Genomic DNA, 12,030 nt, shown 5'->3' with positions numbered 1-12,030 from the left:
GTTGGTCATGGTGAGGCTTGAAACTACGTTTGCGGCATCTGATTGCAATAAATACTTCAAATATGAGAATTTAAGAATGTCGGTTAGTGTGTTGTTATGATGAATTGCCATTCTAATATATCTCCGCTAAAATTTGGAAGCGATAACTTGGGTAGGCGATGATTTTGACTTCAGTTCGAACTTGTTTGTGATAGCTCCCGACTGGAATGGGTAAATGGATTTGAATGTGGTATAAACTCTGAGGCGTTGCTATCTAGAACTAGAGATGTGGGAGTGGCGACGGGTTTCAAGAATTTTTTTAATTTTCTAATTTTGCCTAATTCTAAATAATACTCATCTGTCTCGATTATCTCATCCATTATTCCATATGAATCTACTGTACTTAATATATGTTTATCAATATTGGCTAGAGTTTTCTTTTTCTTAGGTAGCACTCCACAGTTAGAAAATAAAAATAAAATTGAACCACAAAATGTTTTATCATCTTCTATTCCTGGCTTTCTAATACATTAAGCCAACTGTTTGTCTCATACATGTGCATATGTATGTAATCAGTATTTTAAAAAAAAGTTAAAATTGTGAAATATCATTCCTTTTTTTTGTGTTTCCATGGCAACATTCTGCATTTATTTACCATAAATTATTGCAAAAAGGGGGATGAAAATATAACATATTCCGCAAACTTTGGTTCAAACTGGAATTTCAATGCCTTTGAGTGATACCTATTCTTTAACTGTTGACATTAATCTACCAAATGATCAAATAAAAAATGGGTGTCTTTCGCCTAATTTTTTCGTAAAATTTAATCACAAATTTCGTGCGACAAAAAGTTTTAAAAAAAACATTACAATAGTTGCTGGACCAATGTTTGGTATGGATATGAAAATACGGACTGTCATACAGAAAACAGCCCATCTAACATACATTATATAATCTTGGTGTTCCTATAAATCCACTATGAAGACTATTTTAATCTTCAGCTATCCAAAAATGAATTTTATTGCACACTAGCTCTCATATTTGAAAAATCCACAGGGGCCAAAATGCGATACTACACACAAAACTGTGGTGTGCTACCTTATCAACTGCTTCCAGCAATGTTGAGATTTCCTCCGGATCGAAAGGCGTATCACCGATGGCGTTCTCCAGTTTGTTGAAAACTTTCGTCACTGCTGCTCTGTTCCCCGCCCTCAACGATTTTAATCTACTTATGTCAATTCTCTCCGTTAGTCACGGCAGCAATGTTAAGTTTTGAGTTGTGTACTTCGCGTTGTGATAAGCAGAGTTACAATATTCTACATAGAAACGCGACGTCATATAGTTAGTGGCGACAGCACATATAGTTAAACTTTACGTTCCCGAAATCCTCGACATCCTGGTCACGGCACCAATGTTAGATTTTGAGTTGTGTACTTCGCGTTGTGATAAAACTAGGTTAACTCTCAATAAAATACTACTATACAGTTCAATTTTCTATTCAAACGTAAGCATAATCATAGTTACAATATTCTATATAGACATGATAGATACGCGAATTCATATATTTAGTGGCGACGGCACATATAGTTACGCTTTACGTTCCCGCAATCATCGACAGTATCCATGGCCTCAGACCATGTCTACATTATAACATTTTCTAACTTTTAGTTATATTTTGTATTGAAAAGTATGAGCATACCAAACCAAGGAATTCCTTGGTGTTATGCATTTCTCTTTGCTATGAGTAAATTTGAATCGAGTGATGCTAAATAAACTTTATTTTTCTATGACCACAAAAACGGCCATATGGATGCCCCTTCCCTTTGTTTTTGATATTCAGGGTAACAATAACTGGCCTGCTTGTTTTTAATTGGATTTATGCCATTGATAATCGTGAAAAATAAAATTGTCCAACGGCAGATATATTACAAAATTCCAATTGTTACCGCTATCTGACAGACGGACCAATCGGCAATCCTTAGGTGAATCCACTTCTCTTCTTCTATCCTCAGATGGAGGAACGGCATCGTCGAGTTTAGACGAATGACCGACGGATATCTGTCAAACATCTGAAGTATATATATTCATAATACATGTATCGAGTGATTTAAGGACCAACAAATGACCTTTTAGCTTCAAAACCATAGCTTATTTGATAGCATACTTGATGACATATTTGGAAGATAATTCCTATAGAAAAAAATCGTTTCTATTTAGATTCTAATATAGACATAATTGGTGGGGGAAGGAGGCTTAGTTCTCTGCATACATTTTTTTTGAAGGGACATTTGATTGTGTTTTCAGATTTTCGATTCTGGGTCGGGTCAATTGCTTAAGGGAGCACGCAAAATAAAGGCGATCCTTAACAATTCTATTCGAGAGAAGTTAAGCAAATATGTTTTTCTCGATCGTTCGGCGAAACAGAGTATTACAACACGTTACCTGGTTGAAAGGTACAAATTTTGGAGGCATGAATGGCTAATGCGATAGAAAGGTGGTTTTTTTTTGTCTGTAGTTGGATATTAATTTTGGCAAACAGAAAAACTAGATATGATAAATTATATATAAACCTGCTACAAAAGAACAATCAAACATTGGCTTTTCTTCAATTTTAACTATCAAGTACAAGTAAATATAAATAATTTACATAACGGACATACAAAGGAAATAGCAGTAGTTAGCCGTATAAAAAATTGAGACCTGATAACAAGCCACTAGAAAGTGTTCATTTGTTGCAATAGTACAGGAAAAAAATGAAGGTTCAATTTTTGATAGTATTTTTTCTTGCAGCTGTAAGATGTCAGACGACAGAATCTGTTTTTGATTTGTATCCAGAATTAAAACGAACAATTGATGGCCTGGAAAGCGAAATCAAAACTCTGAAAGCAAAGATTGATACTAGAGGTAAGACTTGTATTGCTCCTAAAGTAAGCCATTTAATGCATTTAAGATAAAAAGTAAAATTACAAAATACAACTCCGAGGAAAATTCATAACGGAAAGTCCCTATTCAAATGGCAAAATCAAATGCTAAAACATACCAAACGAATGGACAACAACTGTCATATTCCTGACTTGGTACAGGCATTTTCAAATGTAGAAAATGGTGGATTGAACCTGGTTTTATAGCGCTAAACCTCTCACTTGTACGACAGTCGCATCAAATTTCATTATATTGACAATGATGCGTGAACAAAATGTCACAAATAGGGGTACAGCAACAACACGAACCCCATTCAAATCTGGGGGTGATTTCAGGTGGTCCAGAAGGGTAAGCTGATCCTGCTCAAATGTAGCACCTGTCGTGTTGCTTATGTTATTACAAAGACGATTATAACGCATACAAATATTAGTTTTCCTATCCTCTAATTCCTTTTTTATTTGAAAACAAATTTTCTAGTGTTTTTTTTTTTTTTACAATATTAAACTTTAAAATTGCTTTTCTGATAAATTCAATAGACCAGTACATGTTTAAATCATATATTTTTTAAGTCTTTACATGGCAATTGACGATATTCATATTACTGACTTTTGACTCCGATGTTTATAATTATACGACAGGTTACCTATCCTGTGGTATGACATTCTTGAATTCAGTCAAGTAAGAGCAACCGAAAGAAGTAAAATTTAGCTTAAAATACGTGCAATTTGGGAATAACTTAGTTGCTATCCGATGTCTAAATAGAAAAGGTACAAATGGTTTATAAAGTTTATAAATATATAATATTGTCATTTTGTTTCTTCTGTTACCTATTCTGTCTGTTTATTATACACTCGCTCGCGGTATATGGGGATGGTTCATATCTCACAATACATGTTTAAGTCTGCCACAATTTTCGCCTGTCCAAAATCAGGACCTCTGGCCTTTATTAGTCTTGTATGATTTTTTTTTATTTATATGTTCCGGAGTTTATTGTGATGACAATTTTCTCTGAACTAGTACATATTTTTGTTAATGTGGCCAGCTGTAGTCTCCTCCGGGTGCCGGATTTTCTCGTTGTGTCGAAGAACCGTCGGTAGCCTAATTCAGTGGTTGTCGTTTGTTGATGTGTTACATATTTGTTTTTCGTTCATTTTTTGTGTACATAAATTAGGCCGTTAGTTTTCCCGTTTACGTGTTTTACATTTGTCATTTCGGAGCCTTTTTTTAGCTGACTATGCGGTACGGACTTTGCTCATTGTTGAAGGCCGTACGGTGACCTATAGTTGTTAATTTCTGTGTCATTTGGTCTCTTATGAAGAGTTGTCTCATTGGCAATCATACCACATCTTCTTTTTTTTTTTTTTTTTTTTTTTTTATATAAGGCTGTTTTTCTGCTCTTTGGTCGGGTTGTTGTCTCTTTGACACATTCTCCGTTACCATTCTCAATTGTATTAATAAAATCACTTTCACACATTACGTTTACAACCGTCGCATCTTTCTTTTTCTATGTGACACGAGATCTTTCTACTTTAATAATTCCCAAATGTCATTATTCAGTCAGTGACTGAACAATTAAAAAGTATTTAAGTGCAATTATAAGATTAACAGCCGAACAAAAGTAGCAGCACAAAGACACATGGTTTTTAACATTTGGGGATATATTAAGTCTTATAAAAATTATAAATTGAAAAATCGAAGTCGGTAATATTCGGCATGCTGAAAAAATTGATGCATTGATCTCGTATAATTTCTACATTATAATTGATCATCGAAAATGGTCTTAATTGATTATCATTATGATCTGCAAAGTTGGCATATGTACGAAGGGCGATATGTGTTGAACTGTGTTAGGAAATGAGCAACATTTGAGAATTGCAAGAAGTTGATGAGTTAGTGACTGAACAACAAAATAACTAAGAAAATCATTACAAGATTTTACTAGACTAAAATACAGTATAGTCAGTTATAAATGACCACGAAATGAACAATGTTAAACAATTTAAACGAAAAAAGATTCAACGACATGATTTGACATTGATACAACGTTGTATTTACGTTGATCAACGCTACAACCAATTATCAACATATTTCAACGTTGAGTTCCTGCTGGGTAACGTCCTTTTCTTTACAAAACAATTTACGAAAAACAATTATGACAGACATAAACCAACGACATCACAACCACTGAATTACAGGCTCCTGAAATGGGACAGGCCATAAAGAATGGGGCGTTATCAAACACCTAACTTAAAAGTAGTTTACAACAATAAATATATAAATACAAAGCAATTTTATGAAGAGAATAAATTGGCTGATCTTCATGAATTTGAAATTAGATATCGAAGGTAGTTGTCGACTTTTAGTTACTTGGTCAGTTGGTAATGTATATAAAAAAAAGTGCGTCGTCATCTTAATATTGGTAAGTTGCATTTTAATAGTGATAATTTTATAATATTTTATCACATTGCAGCTTTTCTGTCAGCATGGGTTCCAGATTCAAAAACAATGTCTAAAAATGGAGTAATACCATTCACAATTATAAAGGCCATGCATGGCGTACGTAACGTTTCGACCATGACAAGCAGAGGAGTATTTACTTGCGAGAAAACGGGATACTACTTCGTGTCTTTTTTTGTGACGTCAAAATCACCACTAATATTAGCACCAGTAACATTAGCAATTTTGTATAAAAATAAGTATGACATACTCGCAAGAGCTACGAAAAGAGGTGGTGATGACTACGAAACGAATGCTGCAATGACAATAACTCAACTTAATAAAGGAGACAGTCTATCAGTGAGAGCTCGCTTTGATGGGATGAATGTGTACAATACGTACGATTCAGTATTCACTATTCTTCAGATATACTGATGAAGCAGTCATTTTATGTATTCCACTTTAACTTTTATGTATGTAAAAATTTCGAAATAGAATTGTTTAAAATAAGTTACTACACAATGCTAAACGTAGCATTTTCACAATATTAAATTGAGAGTGGAAATGGGGAAAATGTCAAAGAGGGTGGTCCTTGGATGGCCCTAAATAAAATGTGTACTAGCTCAGTGAAAATGGACGTCACACTTAACTCCAAAACATATTTAAATGAACTAAAATTAAAACAAAACAAACAAGACTAACAAAGGCCAGAGGCTCATGACTTGAGACAGGCGCAAACATGCGGCGGGGTTTAACATGTTTTGTGAGATCTCAACCCTCCCCCTATACCTCTAGACAATGTAGAATAAAGAAACACACAGCAATACGTACAGTAAAACTCAGTTTAATAGAAGTCCAAGTCCGATGTCAGAACAGGCAACAAAACGAACTAAGCAAAATAATAATTATACATAAATTAACAAAGGACTACTAGCAGTTACTGACATGCCAGCTCCACCCCCCGCCCCTAATTTAACTGATTGAAAGATTAATGCATATTTGTCAGTGTAATATAACGTGTATACAAGATGCGCGAAGTGTATGTAAGTACGAAAAATGGCCCGTAAGAATGACATTTTGGTTTCCAACGTAAAAAACTTGGGAAGTTGAAATTAAAGTGTCCCAGAGAACGGCTTTTCGTTCTCCTGCCGTATTCATTTCACGTTTGGCTTTATGGATTCAATAAGAAGTTAGAGTTAAGCTGTTATAGTTTTGAATTACACATCTTCCAGGAATATTAGTGTAATAATACGGTGAACACATTTTACTTGACGATGGTGTTTTTGTCGTGAAACATTTTTTGATCAACCCTCGCCTAAATTTGGAATTGTTCTATTGATATTGAAGCATACATTTATTGATATTTAATATTTTTGTCTAAACACTGACATTATGCAGGTTCTTTGGCTTGATTCAAATTGTGTGAATTAGTCAACTTTGAACGTATTGAAATTAATATTCCTGCATAATAAATTGTTTTATTTAGAACTCTTAGTTCACTTTGCAGCCTTTTCTACTACTCCGCTTGGTAGATACATTTTTATAATACTGGTGGCAGCGGGCTTATTCATACTTCGCGTTGTTTGTAAAATTTCAGTTAAATTATTTTTCCGCTGCAAAGAAATTTGAGTTTAATACATTTGACTTTCGAAATCAAGAGCAGTAAAATCGCTCTTTAATACATTGTAATGTCAGATATGGGAAAACCTTACGACTTATGCACTAGATCCCTGATCCGATCACAACCTTTAAAAGGAGGAGGGGTAGAGGTAAATTTGGTTTAAATGAAAGTTTGTGTACTTATGAAACAGAAATGGAGATTGAGGTATGTAATTATAAAATAGCTAGACATGTATATTTTGACAAGTTTGAAATATTCGCAGAAGAAAATTTCTTAAAGTGGTTCCAAGACCAAAGTATTGCATGCGAGGTTAAATTCAGAAAACCACAAAGAATTGACGACGCAATTGAATGGTTTAAATTGCATGAATGTGGTAAAGGCAATAGCACAGTGTACAAGCGGACAGTGACACAAAACGGAAGTTGCTGATCTGTCCGACGGCGATCGGCTCGTTGTTTTTCAAAAAAATATAGAATATCAACACAAAGTGTCCCATAATGGATTGTTCAGCAGCTCAAGGTAAGTGAATAACTACAATGATGTATTTTTGACCATTTAAAGCTTATTTTATGCTTTTAGCATCAACCGTCTTTTTAAAATAACTCCTGATCATGAAGAGGGGTCAAAATTTTGCGATTTTTCGAGTCATAAATCTTAACAAAACTCCGAAAATTCAAACATTTTCAAGATTTTTAATCGATACATAGTTGAATAATCATATTCCGCATACACACACAAAAGTTTGGTTCATTTTTTTTTATTATATTGTCACAATTGAATCTTTTCTATTCAAAGTGTACTGTCCGCCTCGTTGCCACCGTATGTTTTCATACTGTCCGATTCGTTGGTCATATTCATGACCGATATCTTAGGCAAAAGTAAGATTGAAACATGCAATTTATCCACATTCATGACCGATTTCCTAGGAAATATCAACATTTATAAAATGTTACTGATTATTACATATAAAAAGCATTGTTAATGCATGCACATGAACATTTAATATACGTTTCTCTAGTATGTTTTTGAATTACTGTTTTCAGTTTTTCAAAAAGTATTGGCAGCAATTGCCGCATTTCTTCAATATCAGAGTCAATGTAATTGTCATCCGATATAGAAAGATCCAAAAGTTCTCTCGACAGATCTGCATCGATATCGAAAAATGATTTATTCTTGTCTCCTTTAGTTTCCATTTCCTCGTCTGTCTGTTCCTTGAGGTCATGAGAAATATCAGATTTGCGGGGTGTTGATGTGGAGATTTTTTGTCTTTTTGCAACTGGGCTTCCAATTTCATGCGAGTTATCATTTTCAATTTCAAAAAGAGTGCTTGCTGTTTCCAAAAGATCACATGTTTTTCCTATATTAAGAGTTTCCTTATAATTGTCACTATGTATGTAATAACCATCCTTTTGTAGTTGGTTTGGTATAACACAAAAGTTTTTCGTCTGAAGAATGCATTTATTTTGAATATAAACCTTTATTTTAAGTGTTTGTTCCGGAGGGCGAATTATATTGTGGTCTATTATTTCGGAAAATATTTTGCACGAAAACAAGCATGTTGTACAACTATAAGGATTACTAGTACTCATCATGTATATCTGAAAATATAAGCAAAACATTATTTAATTGATGTTCTTAAGTGCGCTGCATCACTCACTATCATCTACTGTTGTTTTAAAATAACTTTTAAACAAGAATGTGACCATAGTACACGGATGCCCCACTCGCACTATCGTTTTCTATGTTCATTAGGCCGTAAAATTAGATCAAAACTCTAATTTTGCATTAAATTAGAAAGATCATGTCATAGGGAACATGTGTACTGAATTCACCATGCATTTATTAGAATATTATATCGGTAGAGAATCTAACAACAAGGTCCGCAAACGATGAATACGAGCAGCAGACATGAGTAAAGGTTCTGGAAGAGTGACCAATGTCCCCCTTTAATTGACACGAGATCCAAGCTGAATATATAATCTATAAATATTTTCCATATATAATCATAGACAGTATCTGTGTTGAATAAAGTTTAAATGTGGATAAATTGCATGTTTCAATCTTACTTTTGCTTAAGATATCGATCATGAATATGACCAACGAATCGGACAGTATGAAAACATACGGTGGCAACGAGGCGGACAGTACACTTTGAATAGAAAAGATTCAATTGTGACAATATAATAAAAAAAAATGAACCAAACTTTTGTGTGTGTATGCGGAATATGATTATTCAACTATGTATCGATTAAAAATCTTGAAAATGTTTGAATTTTCGGAGTTTTGTTAAGATTTATGACTCGAAAAATCGCAAAATTTTGACCCCTCTTCATGATCAGGAGTTATTTTAAAAAGACGGTTGATGCTAAAAGCATAAAATAAGCTTTAAATGGTCAAAAATACATCATTGTAGTTATTCACTTACCTTGAGCTGCTGAACAATCCATTATGGGACACTTTGTGTTGATATTCTATATTTTTTTGAAAAACAACGAGCCGATCGCCGTCGGACAGATCAGCAACTTCCGTTTTGTGTCACTGTCCGCTTGTACACTGTGAATAGGGTAGTGTGGATCTCGCCTCGCCTCGCGGCAGGATATTCGATCTCTGGCCGTGTCGAACAAATACACTTAAAAAACATGCTTTCTGTTTCTCCACTAAGCACACGTTATTTAAAGGCGAGTTAAGACAGATTGAAACTGAGGAGCATTATGTGAACATACTGAGCGTATTGAAGAAAATGAAATAAGAAAAGTCATTTTGTAACAGAAGAGAGGTTCGATTAAAATCTAGAAATTTTCTCTCGACAAATAAAAACTGAATTTTCTGCCATTGAACATAATTTAAAGGGAGAAATTAGTAAATTGAGTACCAGATATTGTCTAAAAAAAATGCAATATGGTTTCAAACTTTTTGCATTTAGTGTAAAACTGCAAAAATTGAAAACACTGCAATCATAGCCTGATATTTAGATCTTAATATTTGATTCAACATATATGAGCCAAGGCTTTAACAAAAATGATATTTAGCTACCAGATATTGTCTAAAAAAAATGCAATATGGTTTCAAACTTTTTGCATTTAGTGTAAAACTGCAAAAATTGAAAACACTGCAATCATAGCCTGATATTTAGATCTTAATATTTGATTCAACATATATGAGCCAAGGCTTTAACAAAAATGATATTTAGCTACAAGATGCATTTTCACAAAGTTGTTAATGTGTATAATATCTATTTGGGTAATATGCTGGTCCATATTTATTTCGTCGATAAAAGCTACCATGTGATAAACAGACATTTTAAGGGAAATATAACGAATACTATAATTTCATGACATCAAAGAATGCCTCGAGATTTTATTATACCACCTCCTTTATGACAGAAAAATAAATTGTAACTTTTTAAAACAATATTTTATAATTATATCCGAGTATAATAAGTACCACTATTCAATCAAGCTACAGATAGCACAATGCAACTAAATGCCGTTTTTGAGTTTGTTGATGAAGACATATTCTAAAGAACTATAAAATTGGATGGATGACTATTTAACGTCCAGTTGCCAGCATAACATTTTCATACATATTCAAAACAGTTATCTGTTATAAATGTGACAAGTATATGAACCTTAGTTTGTATAAGACAGTCATGCTGAGGTAGCAATACACAGTTAGGAAAAAAACTTAAAATTGACACTCATAATTTTAACCACCACCCTCTGTCCCTTCCTTTCTGACAAATAAGGCTTTATATTTGTGTAATGCATGTGTATATGTATGGAAAGAGCATCTTTCATAGATTTGATTTCGCTTCAAAACATATAAAGCGTTCCATATTGAGGTTATGCTACTTATACTCCCCCCCCCCCCCTCGTCAATGCCACACGAAAATTTAGTTGTACTATTAGTTGCACGTTTCTAAATAATTAATTCACAATTAACACAAGTAAAATATAATGATATTCGAATGGATGAAAACTATATATACATGTAGTTTCTTTGTGTATAATTCGGAGTTTAGTATGGTGTCCATTATCACTGTACTCGTATAGATATTTGTTAAGGGGCCAGTTGAAGAACGCCTTCTGGTGCGGGAGTTTCACGCTGCATTAAAGACCTATTGGTGACCTTCTGCTATTGTCTGTTCTATAGTAGGGTTGTTGTCTCTTTGACACATTCCCCATTTCCATTCTCTTTTTTTATTTAACTGTTATATGAATATAATATATAACAACAAACCATGACCAGTGTATACTGATTTGTATCACTACAATATAATAGTTATTGTGGTGAGGTTGATTTACCTATCATTTATTCATCATCCACGCACGAACTTGTCTCAGAAAAAAAATCTGTGTACATTAACTTAGTTTCATATATAGAGATGTGATTTTTTTTTGTGGCAAGGTGCTATTGGCCATCCACAAGAACTTGCAGTCATCCGATGTTCAGAACGTCAGTATTTTGATTAATTTTGGTTTAAGATCTAAATAGCAGAATATATGCAAGAGACACTGGCATATTATATAAACTTAAAGAAATAAGCAAGTTGGAACAAATCACACTTTTAAAGAAATAAGGGAAAATGAAGTTACATAATTATATAATTGGTATCATTACAACACTGTTTGCGAAATTGTTGCATTAAAGAAAGTTTCATTTTGATAAACATTTTAATTTGTTTTTCTGACACATTTTTGTCTTTTGTGGTAGTACTGGTCTATACTCCAATATATTGGTTTCAGTTAAAATGGGTTATTGTGTTTCATTTCATGTATAGTGATGTTAAACACTGTATGACTGGAAAATAACTCATGTAATATAAAAGTTACCATCATCTCCAAACTATTTTGATCGATAGTTACCACCATCCCATCTTGGAGTTACCTTCATCAACGCATTTTTATTGTGTTAAATTTTCTCAGTAGCGGACAACTGCACTGTGTACGGTTAATATTTTACAGACTCATTGCAAATGTTAACAACCAACCGATGGCTGAGTAATGTTAGCCTCATTTATGTAAAAACAAAGAAATTAAGAGGGAAAAAATTTAGGGGGTTTTCCCCTCCGC

General features: G+C 33.6%; 2 long non-coding RNA genes across 2 annotated transcripts; one reads left to right on the top strand and one right to left on the bottom strand.

The window, feature by feature from the left end:
* The first annotated feature begins 2,657 nt into the window (after positions 1-2,657).
* LOC143056645 (uncharacterized) lies at positions 2,658-6,825 on the top strand. Its single transcript, XR_012972436.1, has 2 exons — positions 2,658-2,883; positions 5,372-6,825. It is a non-coding gene; the product is annotated as an uncharacterized LOC143056645 (long non-coding RNA).
* Positions 6,826-7,634: 809 nt separating this feature from the next.
* On the bottom strand, positions 7,635-9,513 carry LOC143056646 (uncharacterized). The gene is made up of 2 exons (XR_012972437.1): positions 9,384-9,513; positions 7,635-8,556 (listed from the first exon to the last, which is right to left on the bottom strand). It is a non-coding gene; the product is annotated as an uncharacterized LOC143056646 (long non-coding RNA).
* Between the last annotated feature and the right edge of the window lie 2,517 nt (positions 9,514-12,030).

The sequence above is a fragment of the Mytilus galloprovincialis genome, chromosome 13, assembly GCF_965363235.1.
Source record: "Mytilus galloprovincialis chromosome 13, xbMytGall1.hap1.1, whole genome shotgun sequence".
Lineage (NCBI taxonomy): Eukaryota > Metazoa > Mollusca > Bivalvia > Mytilida > Mytilidae > Mytilus > Mytilus galloprovincialis.
The sequence above is the reverse complement of the archived record's forward strand: the minus strand, read 5'-3'. Positions and strand labels throughout refer to the sequence as shown.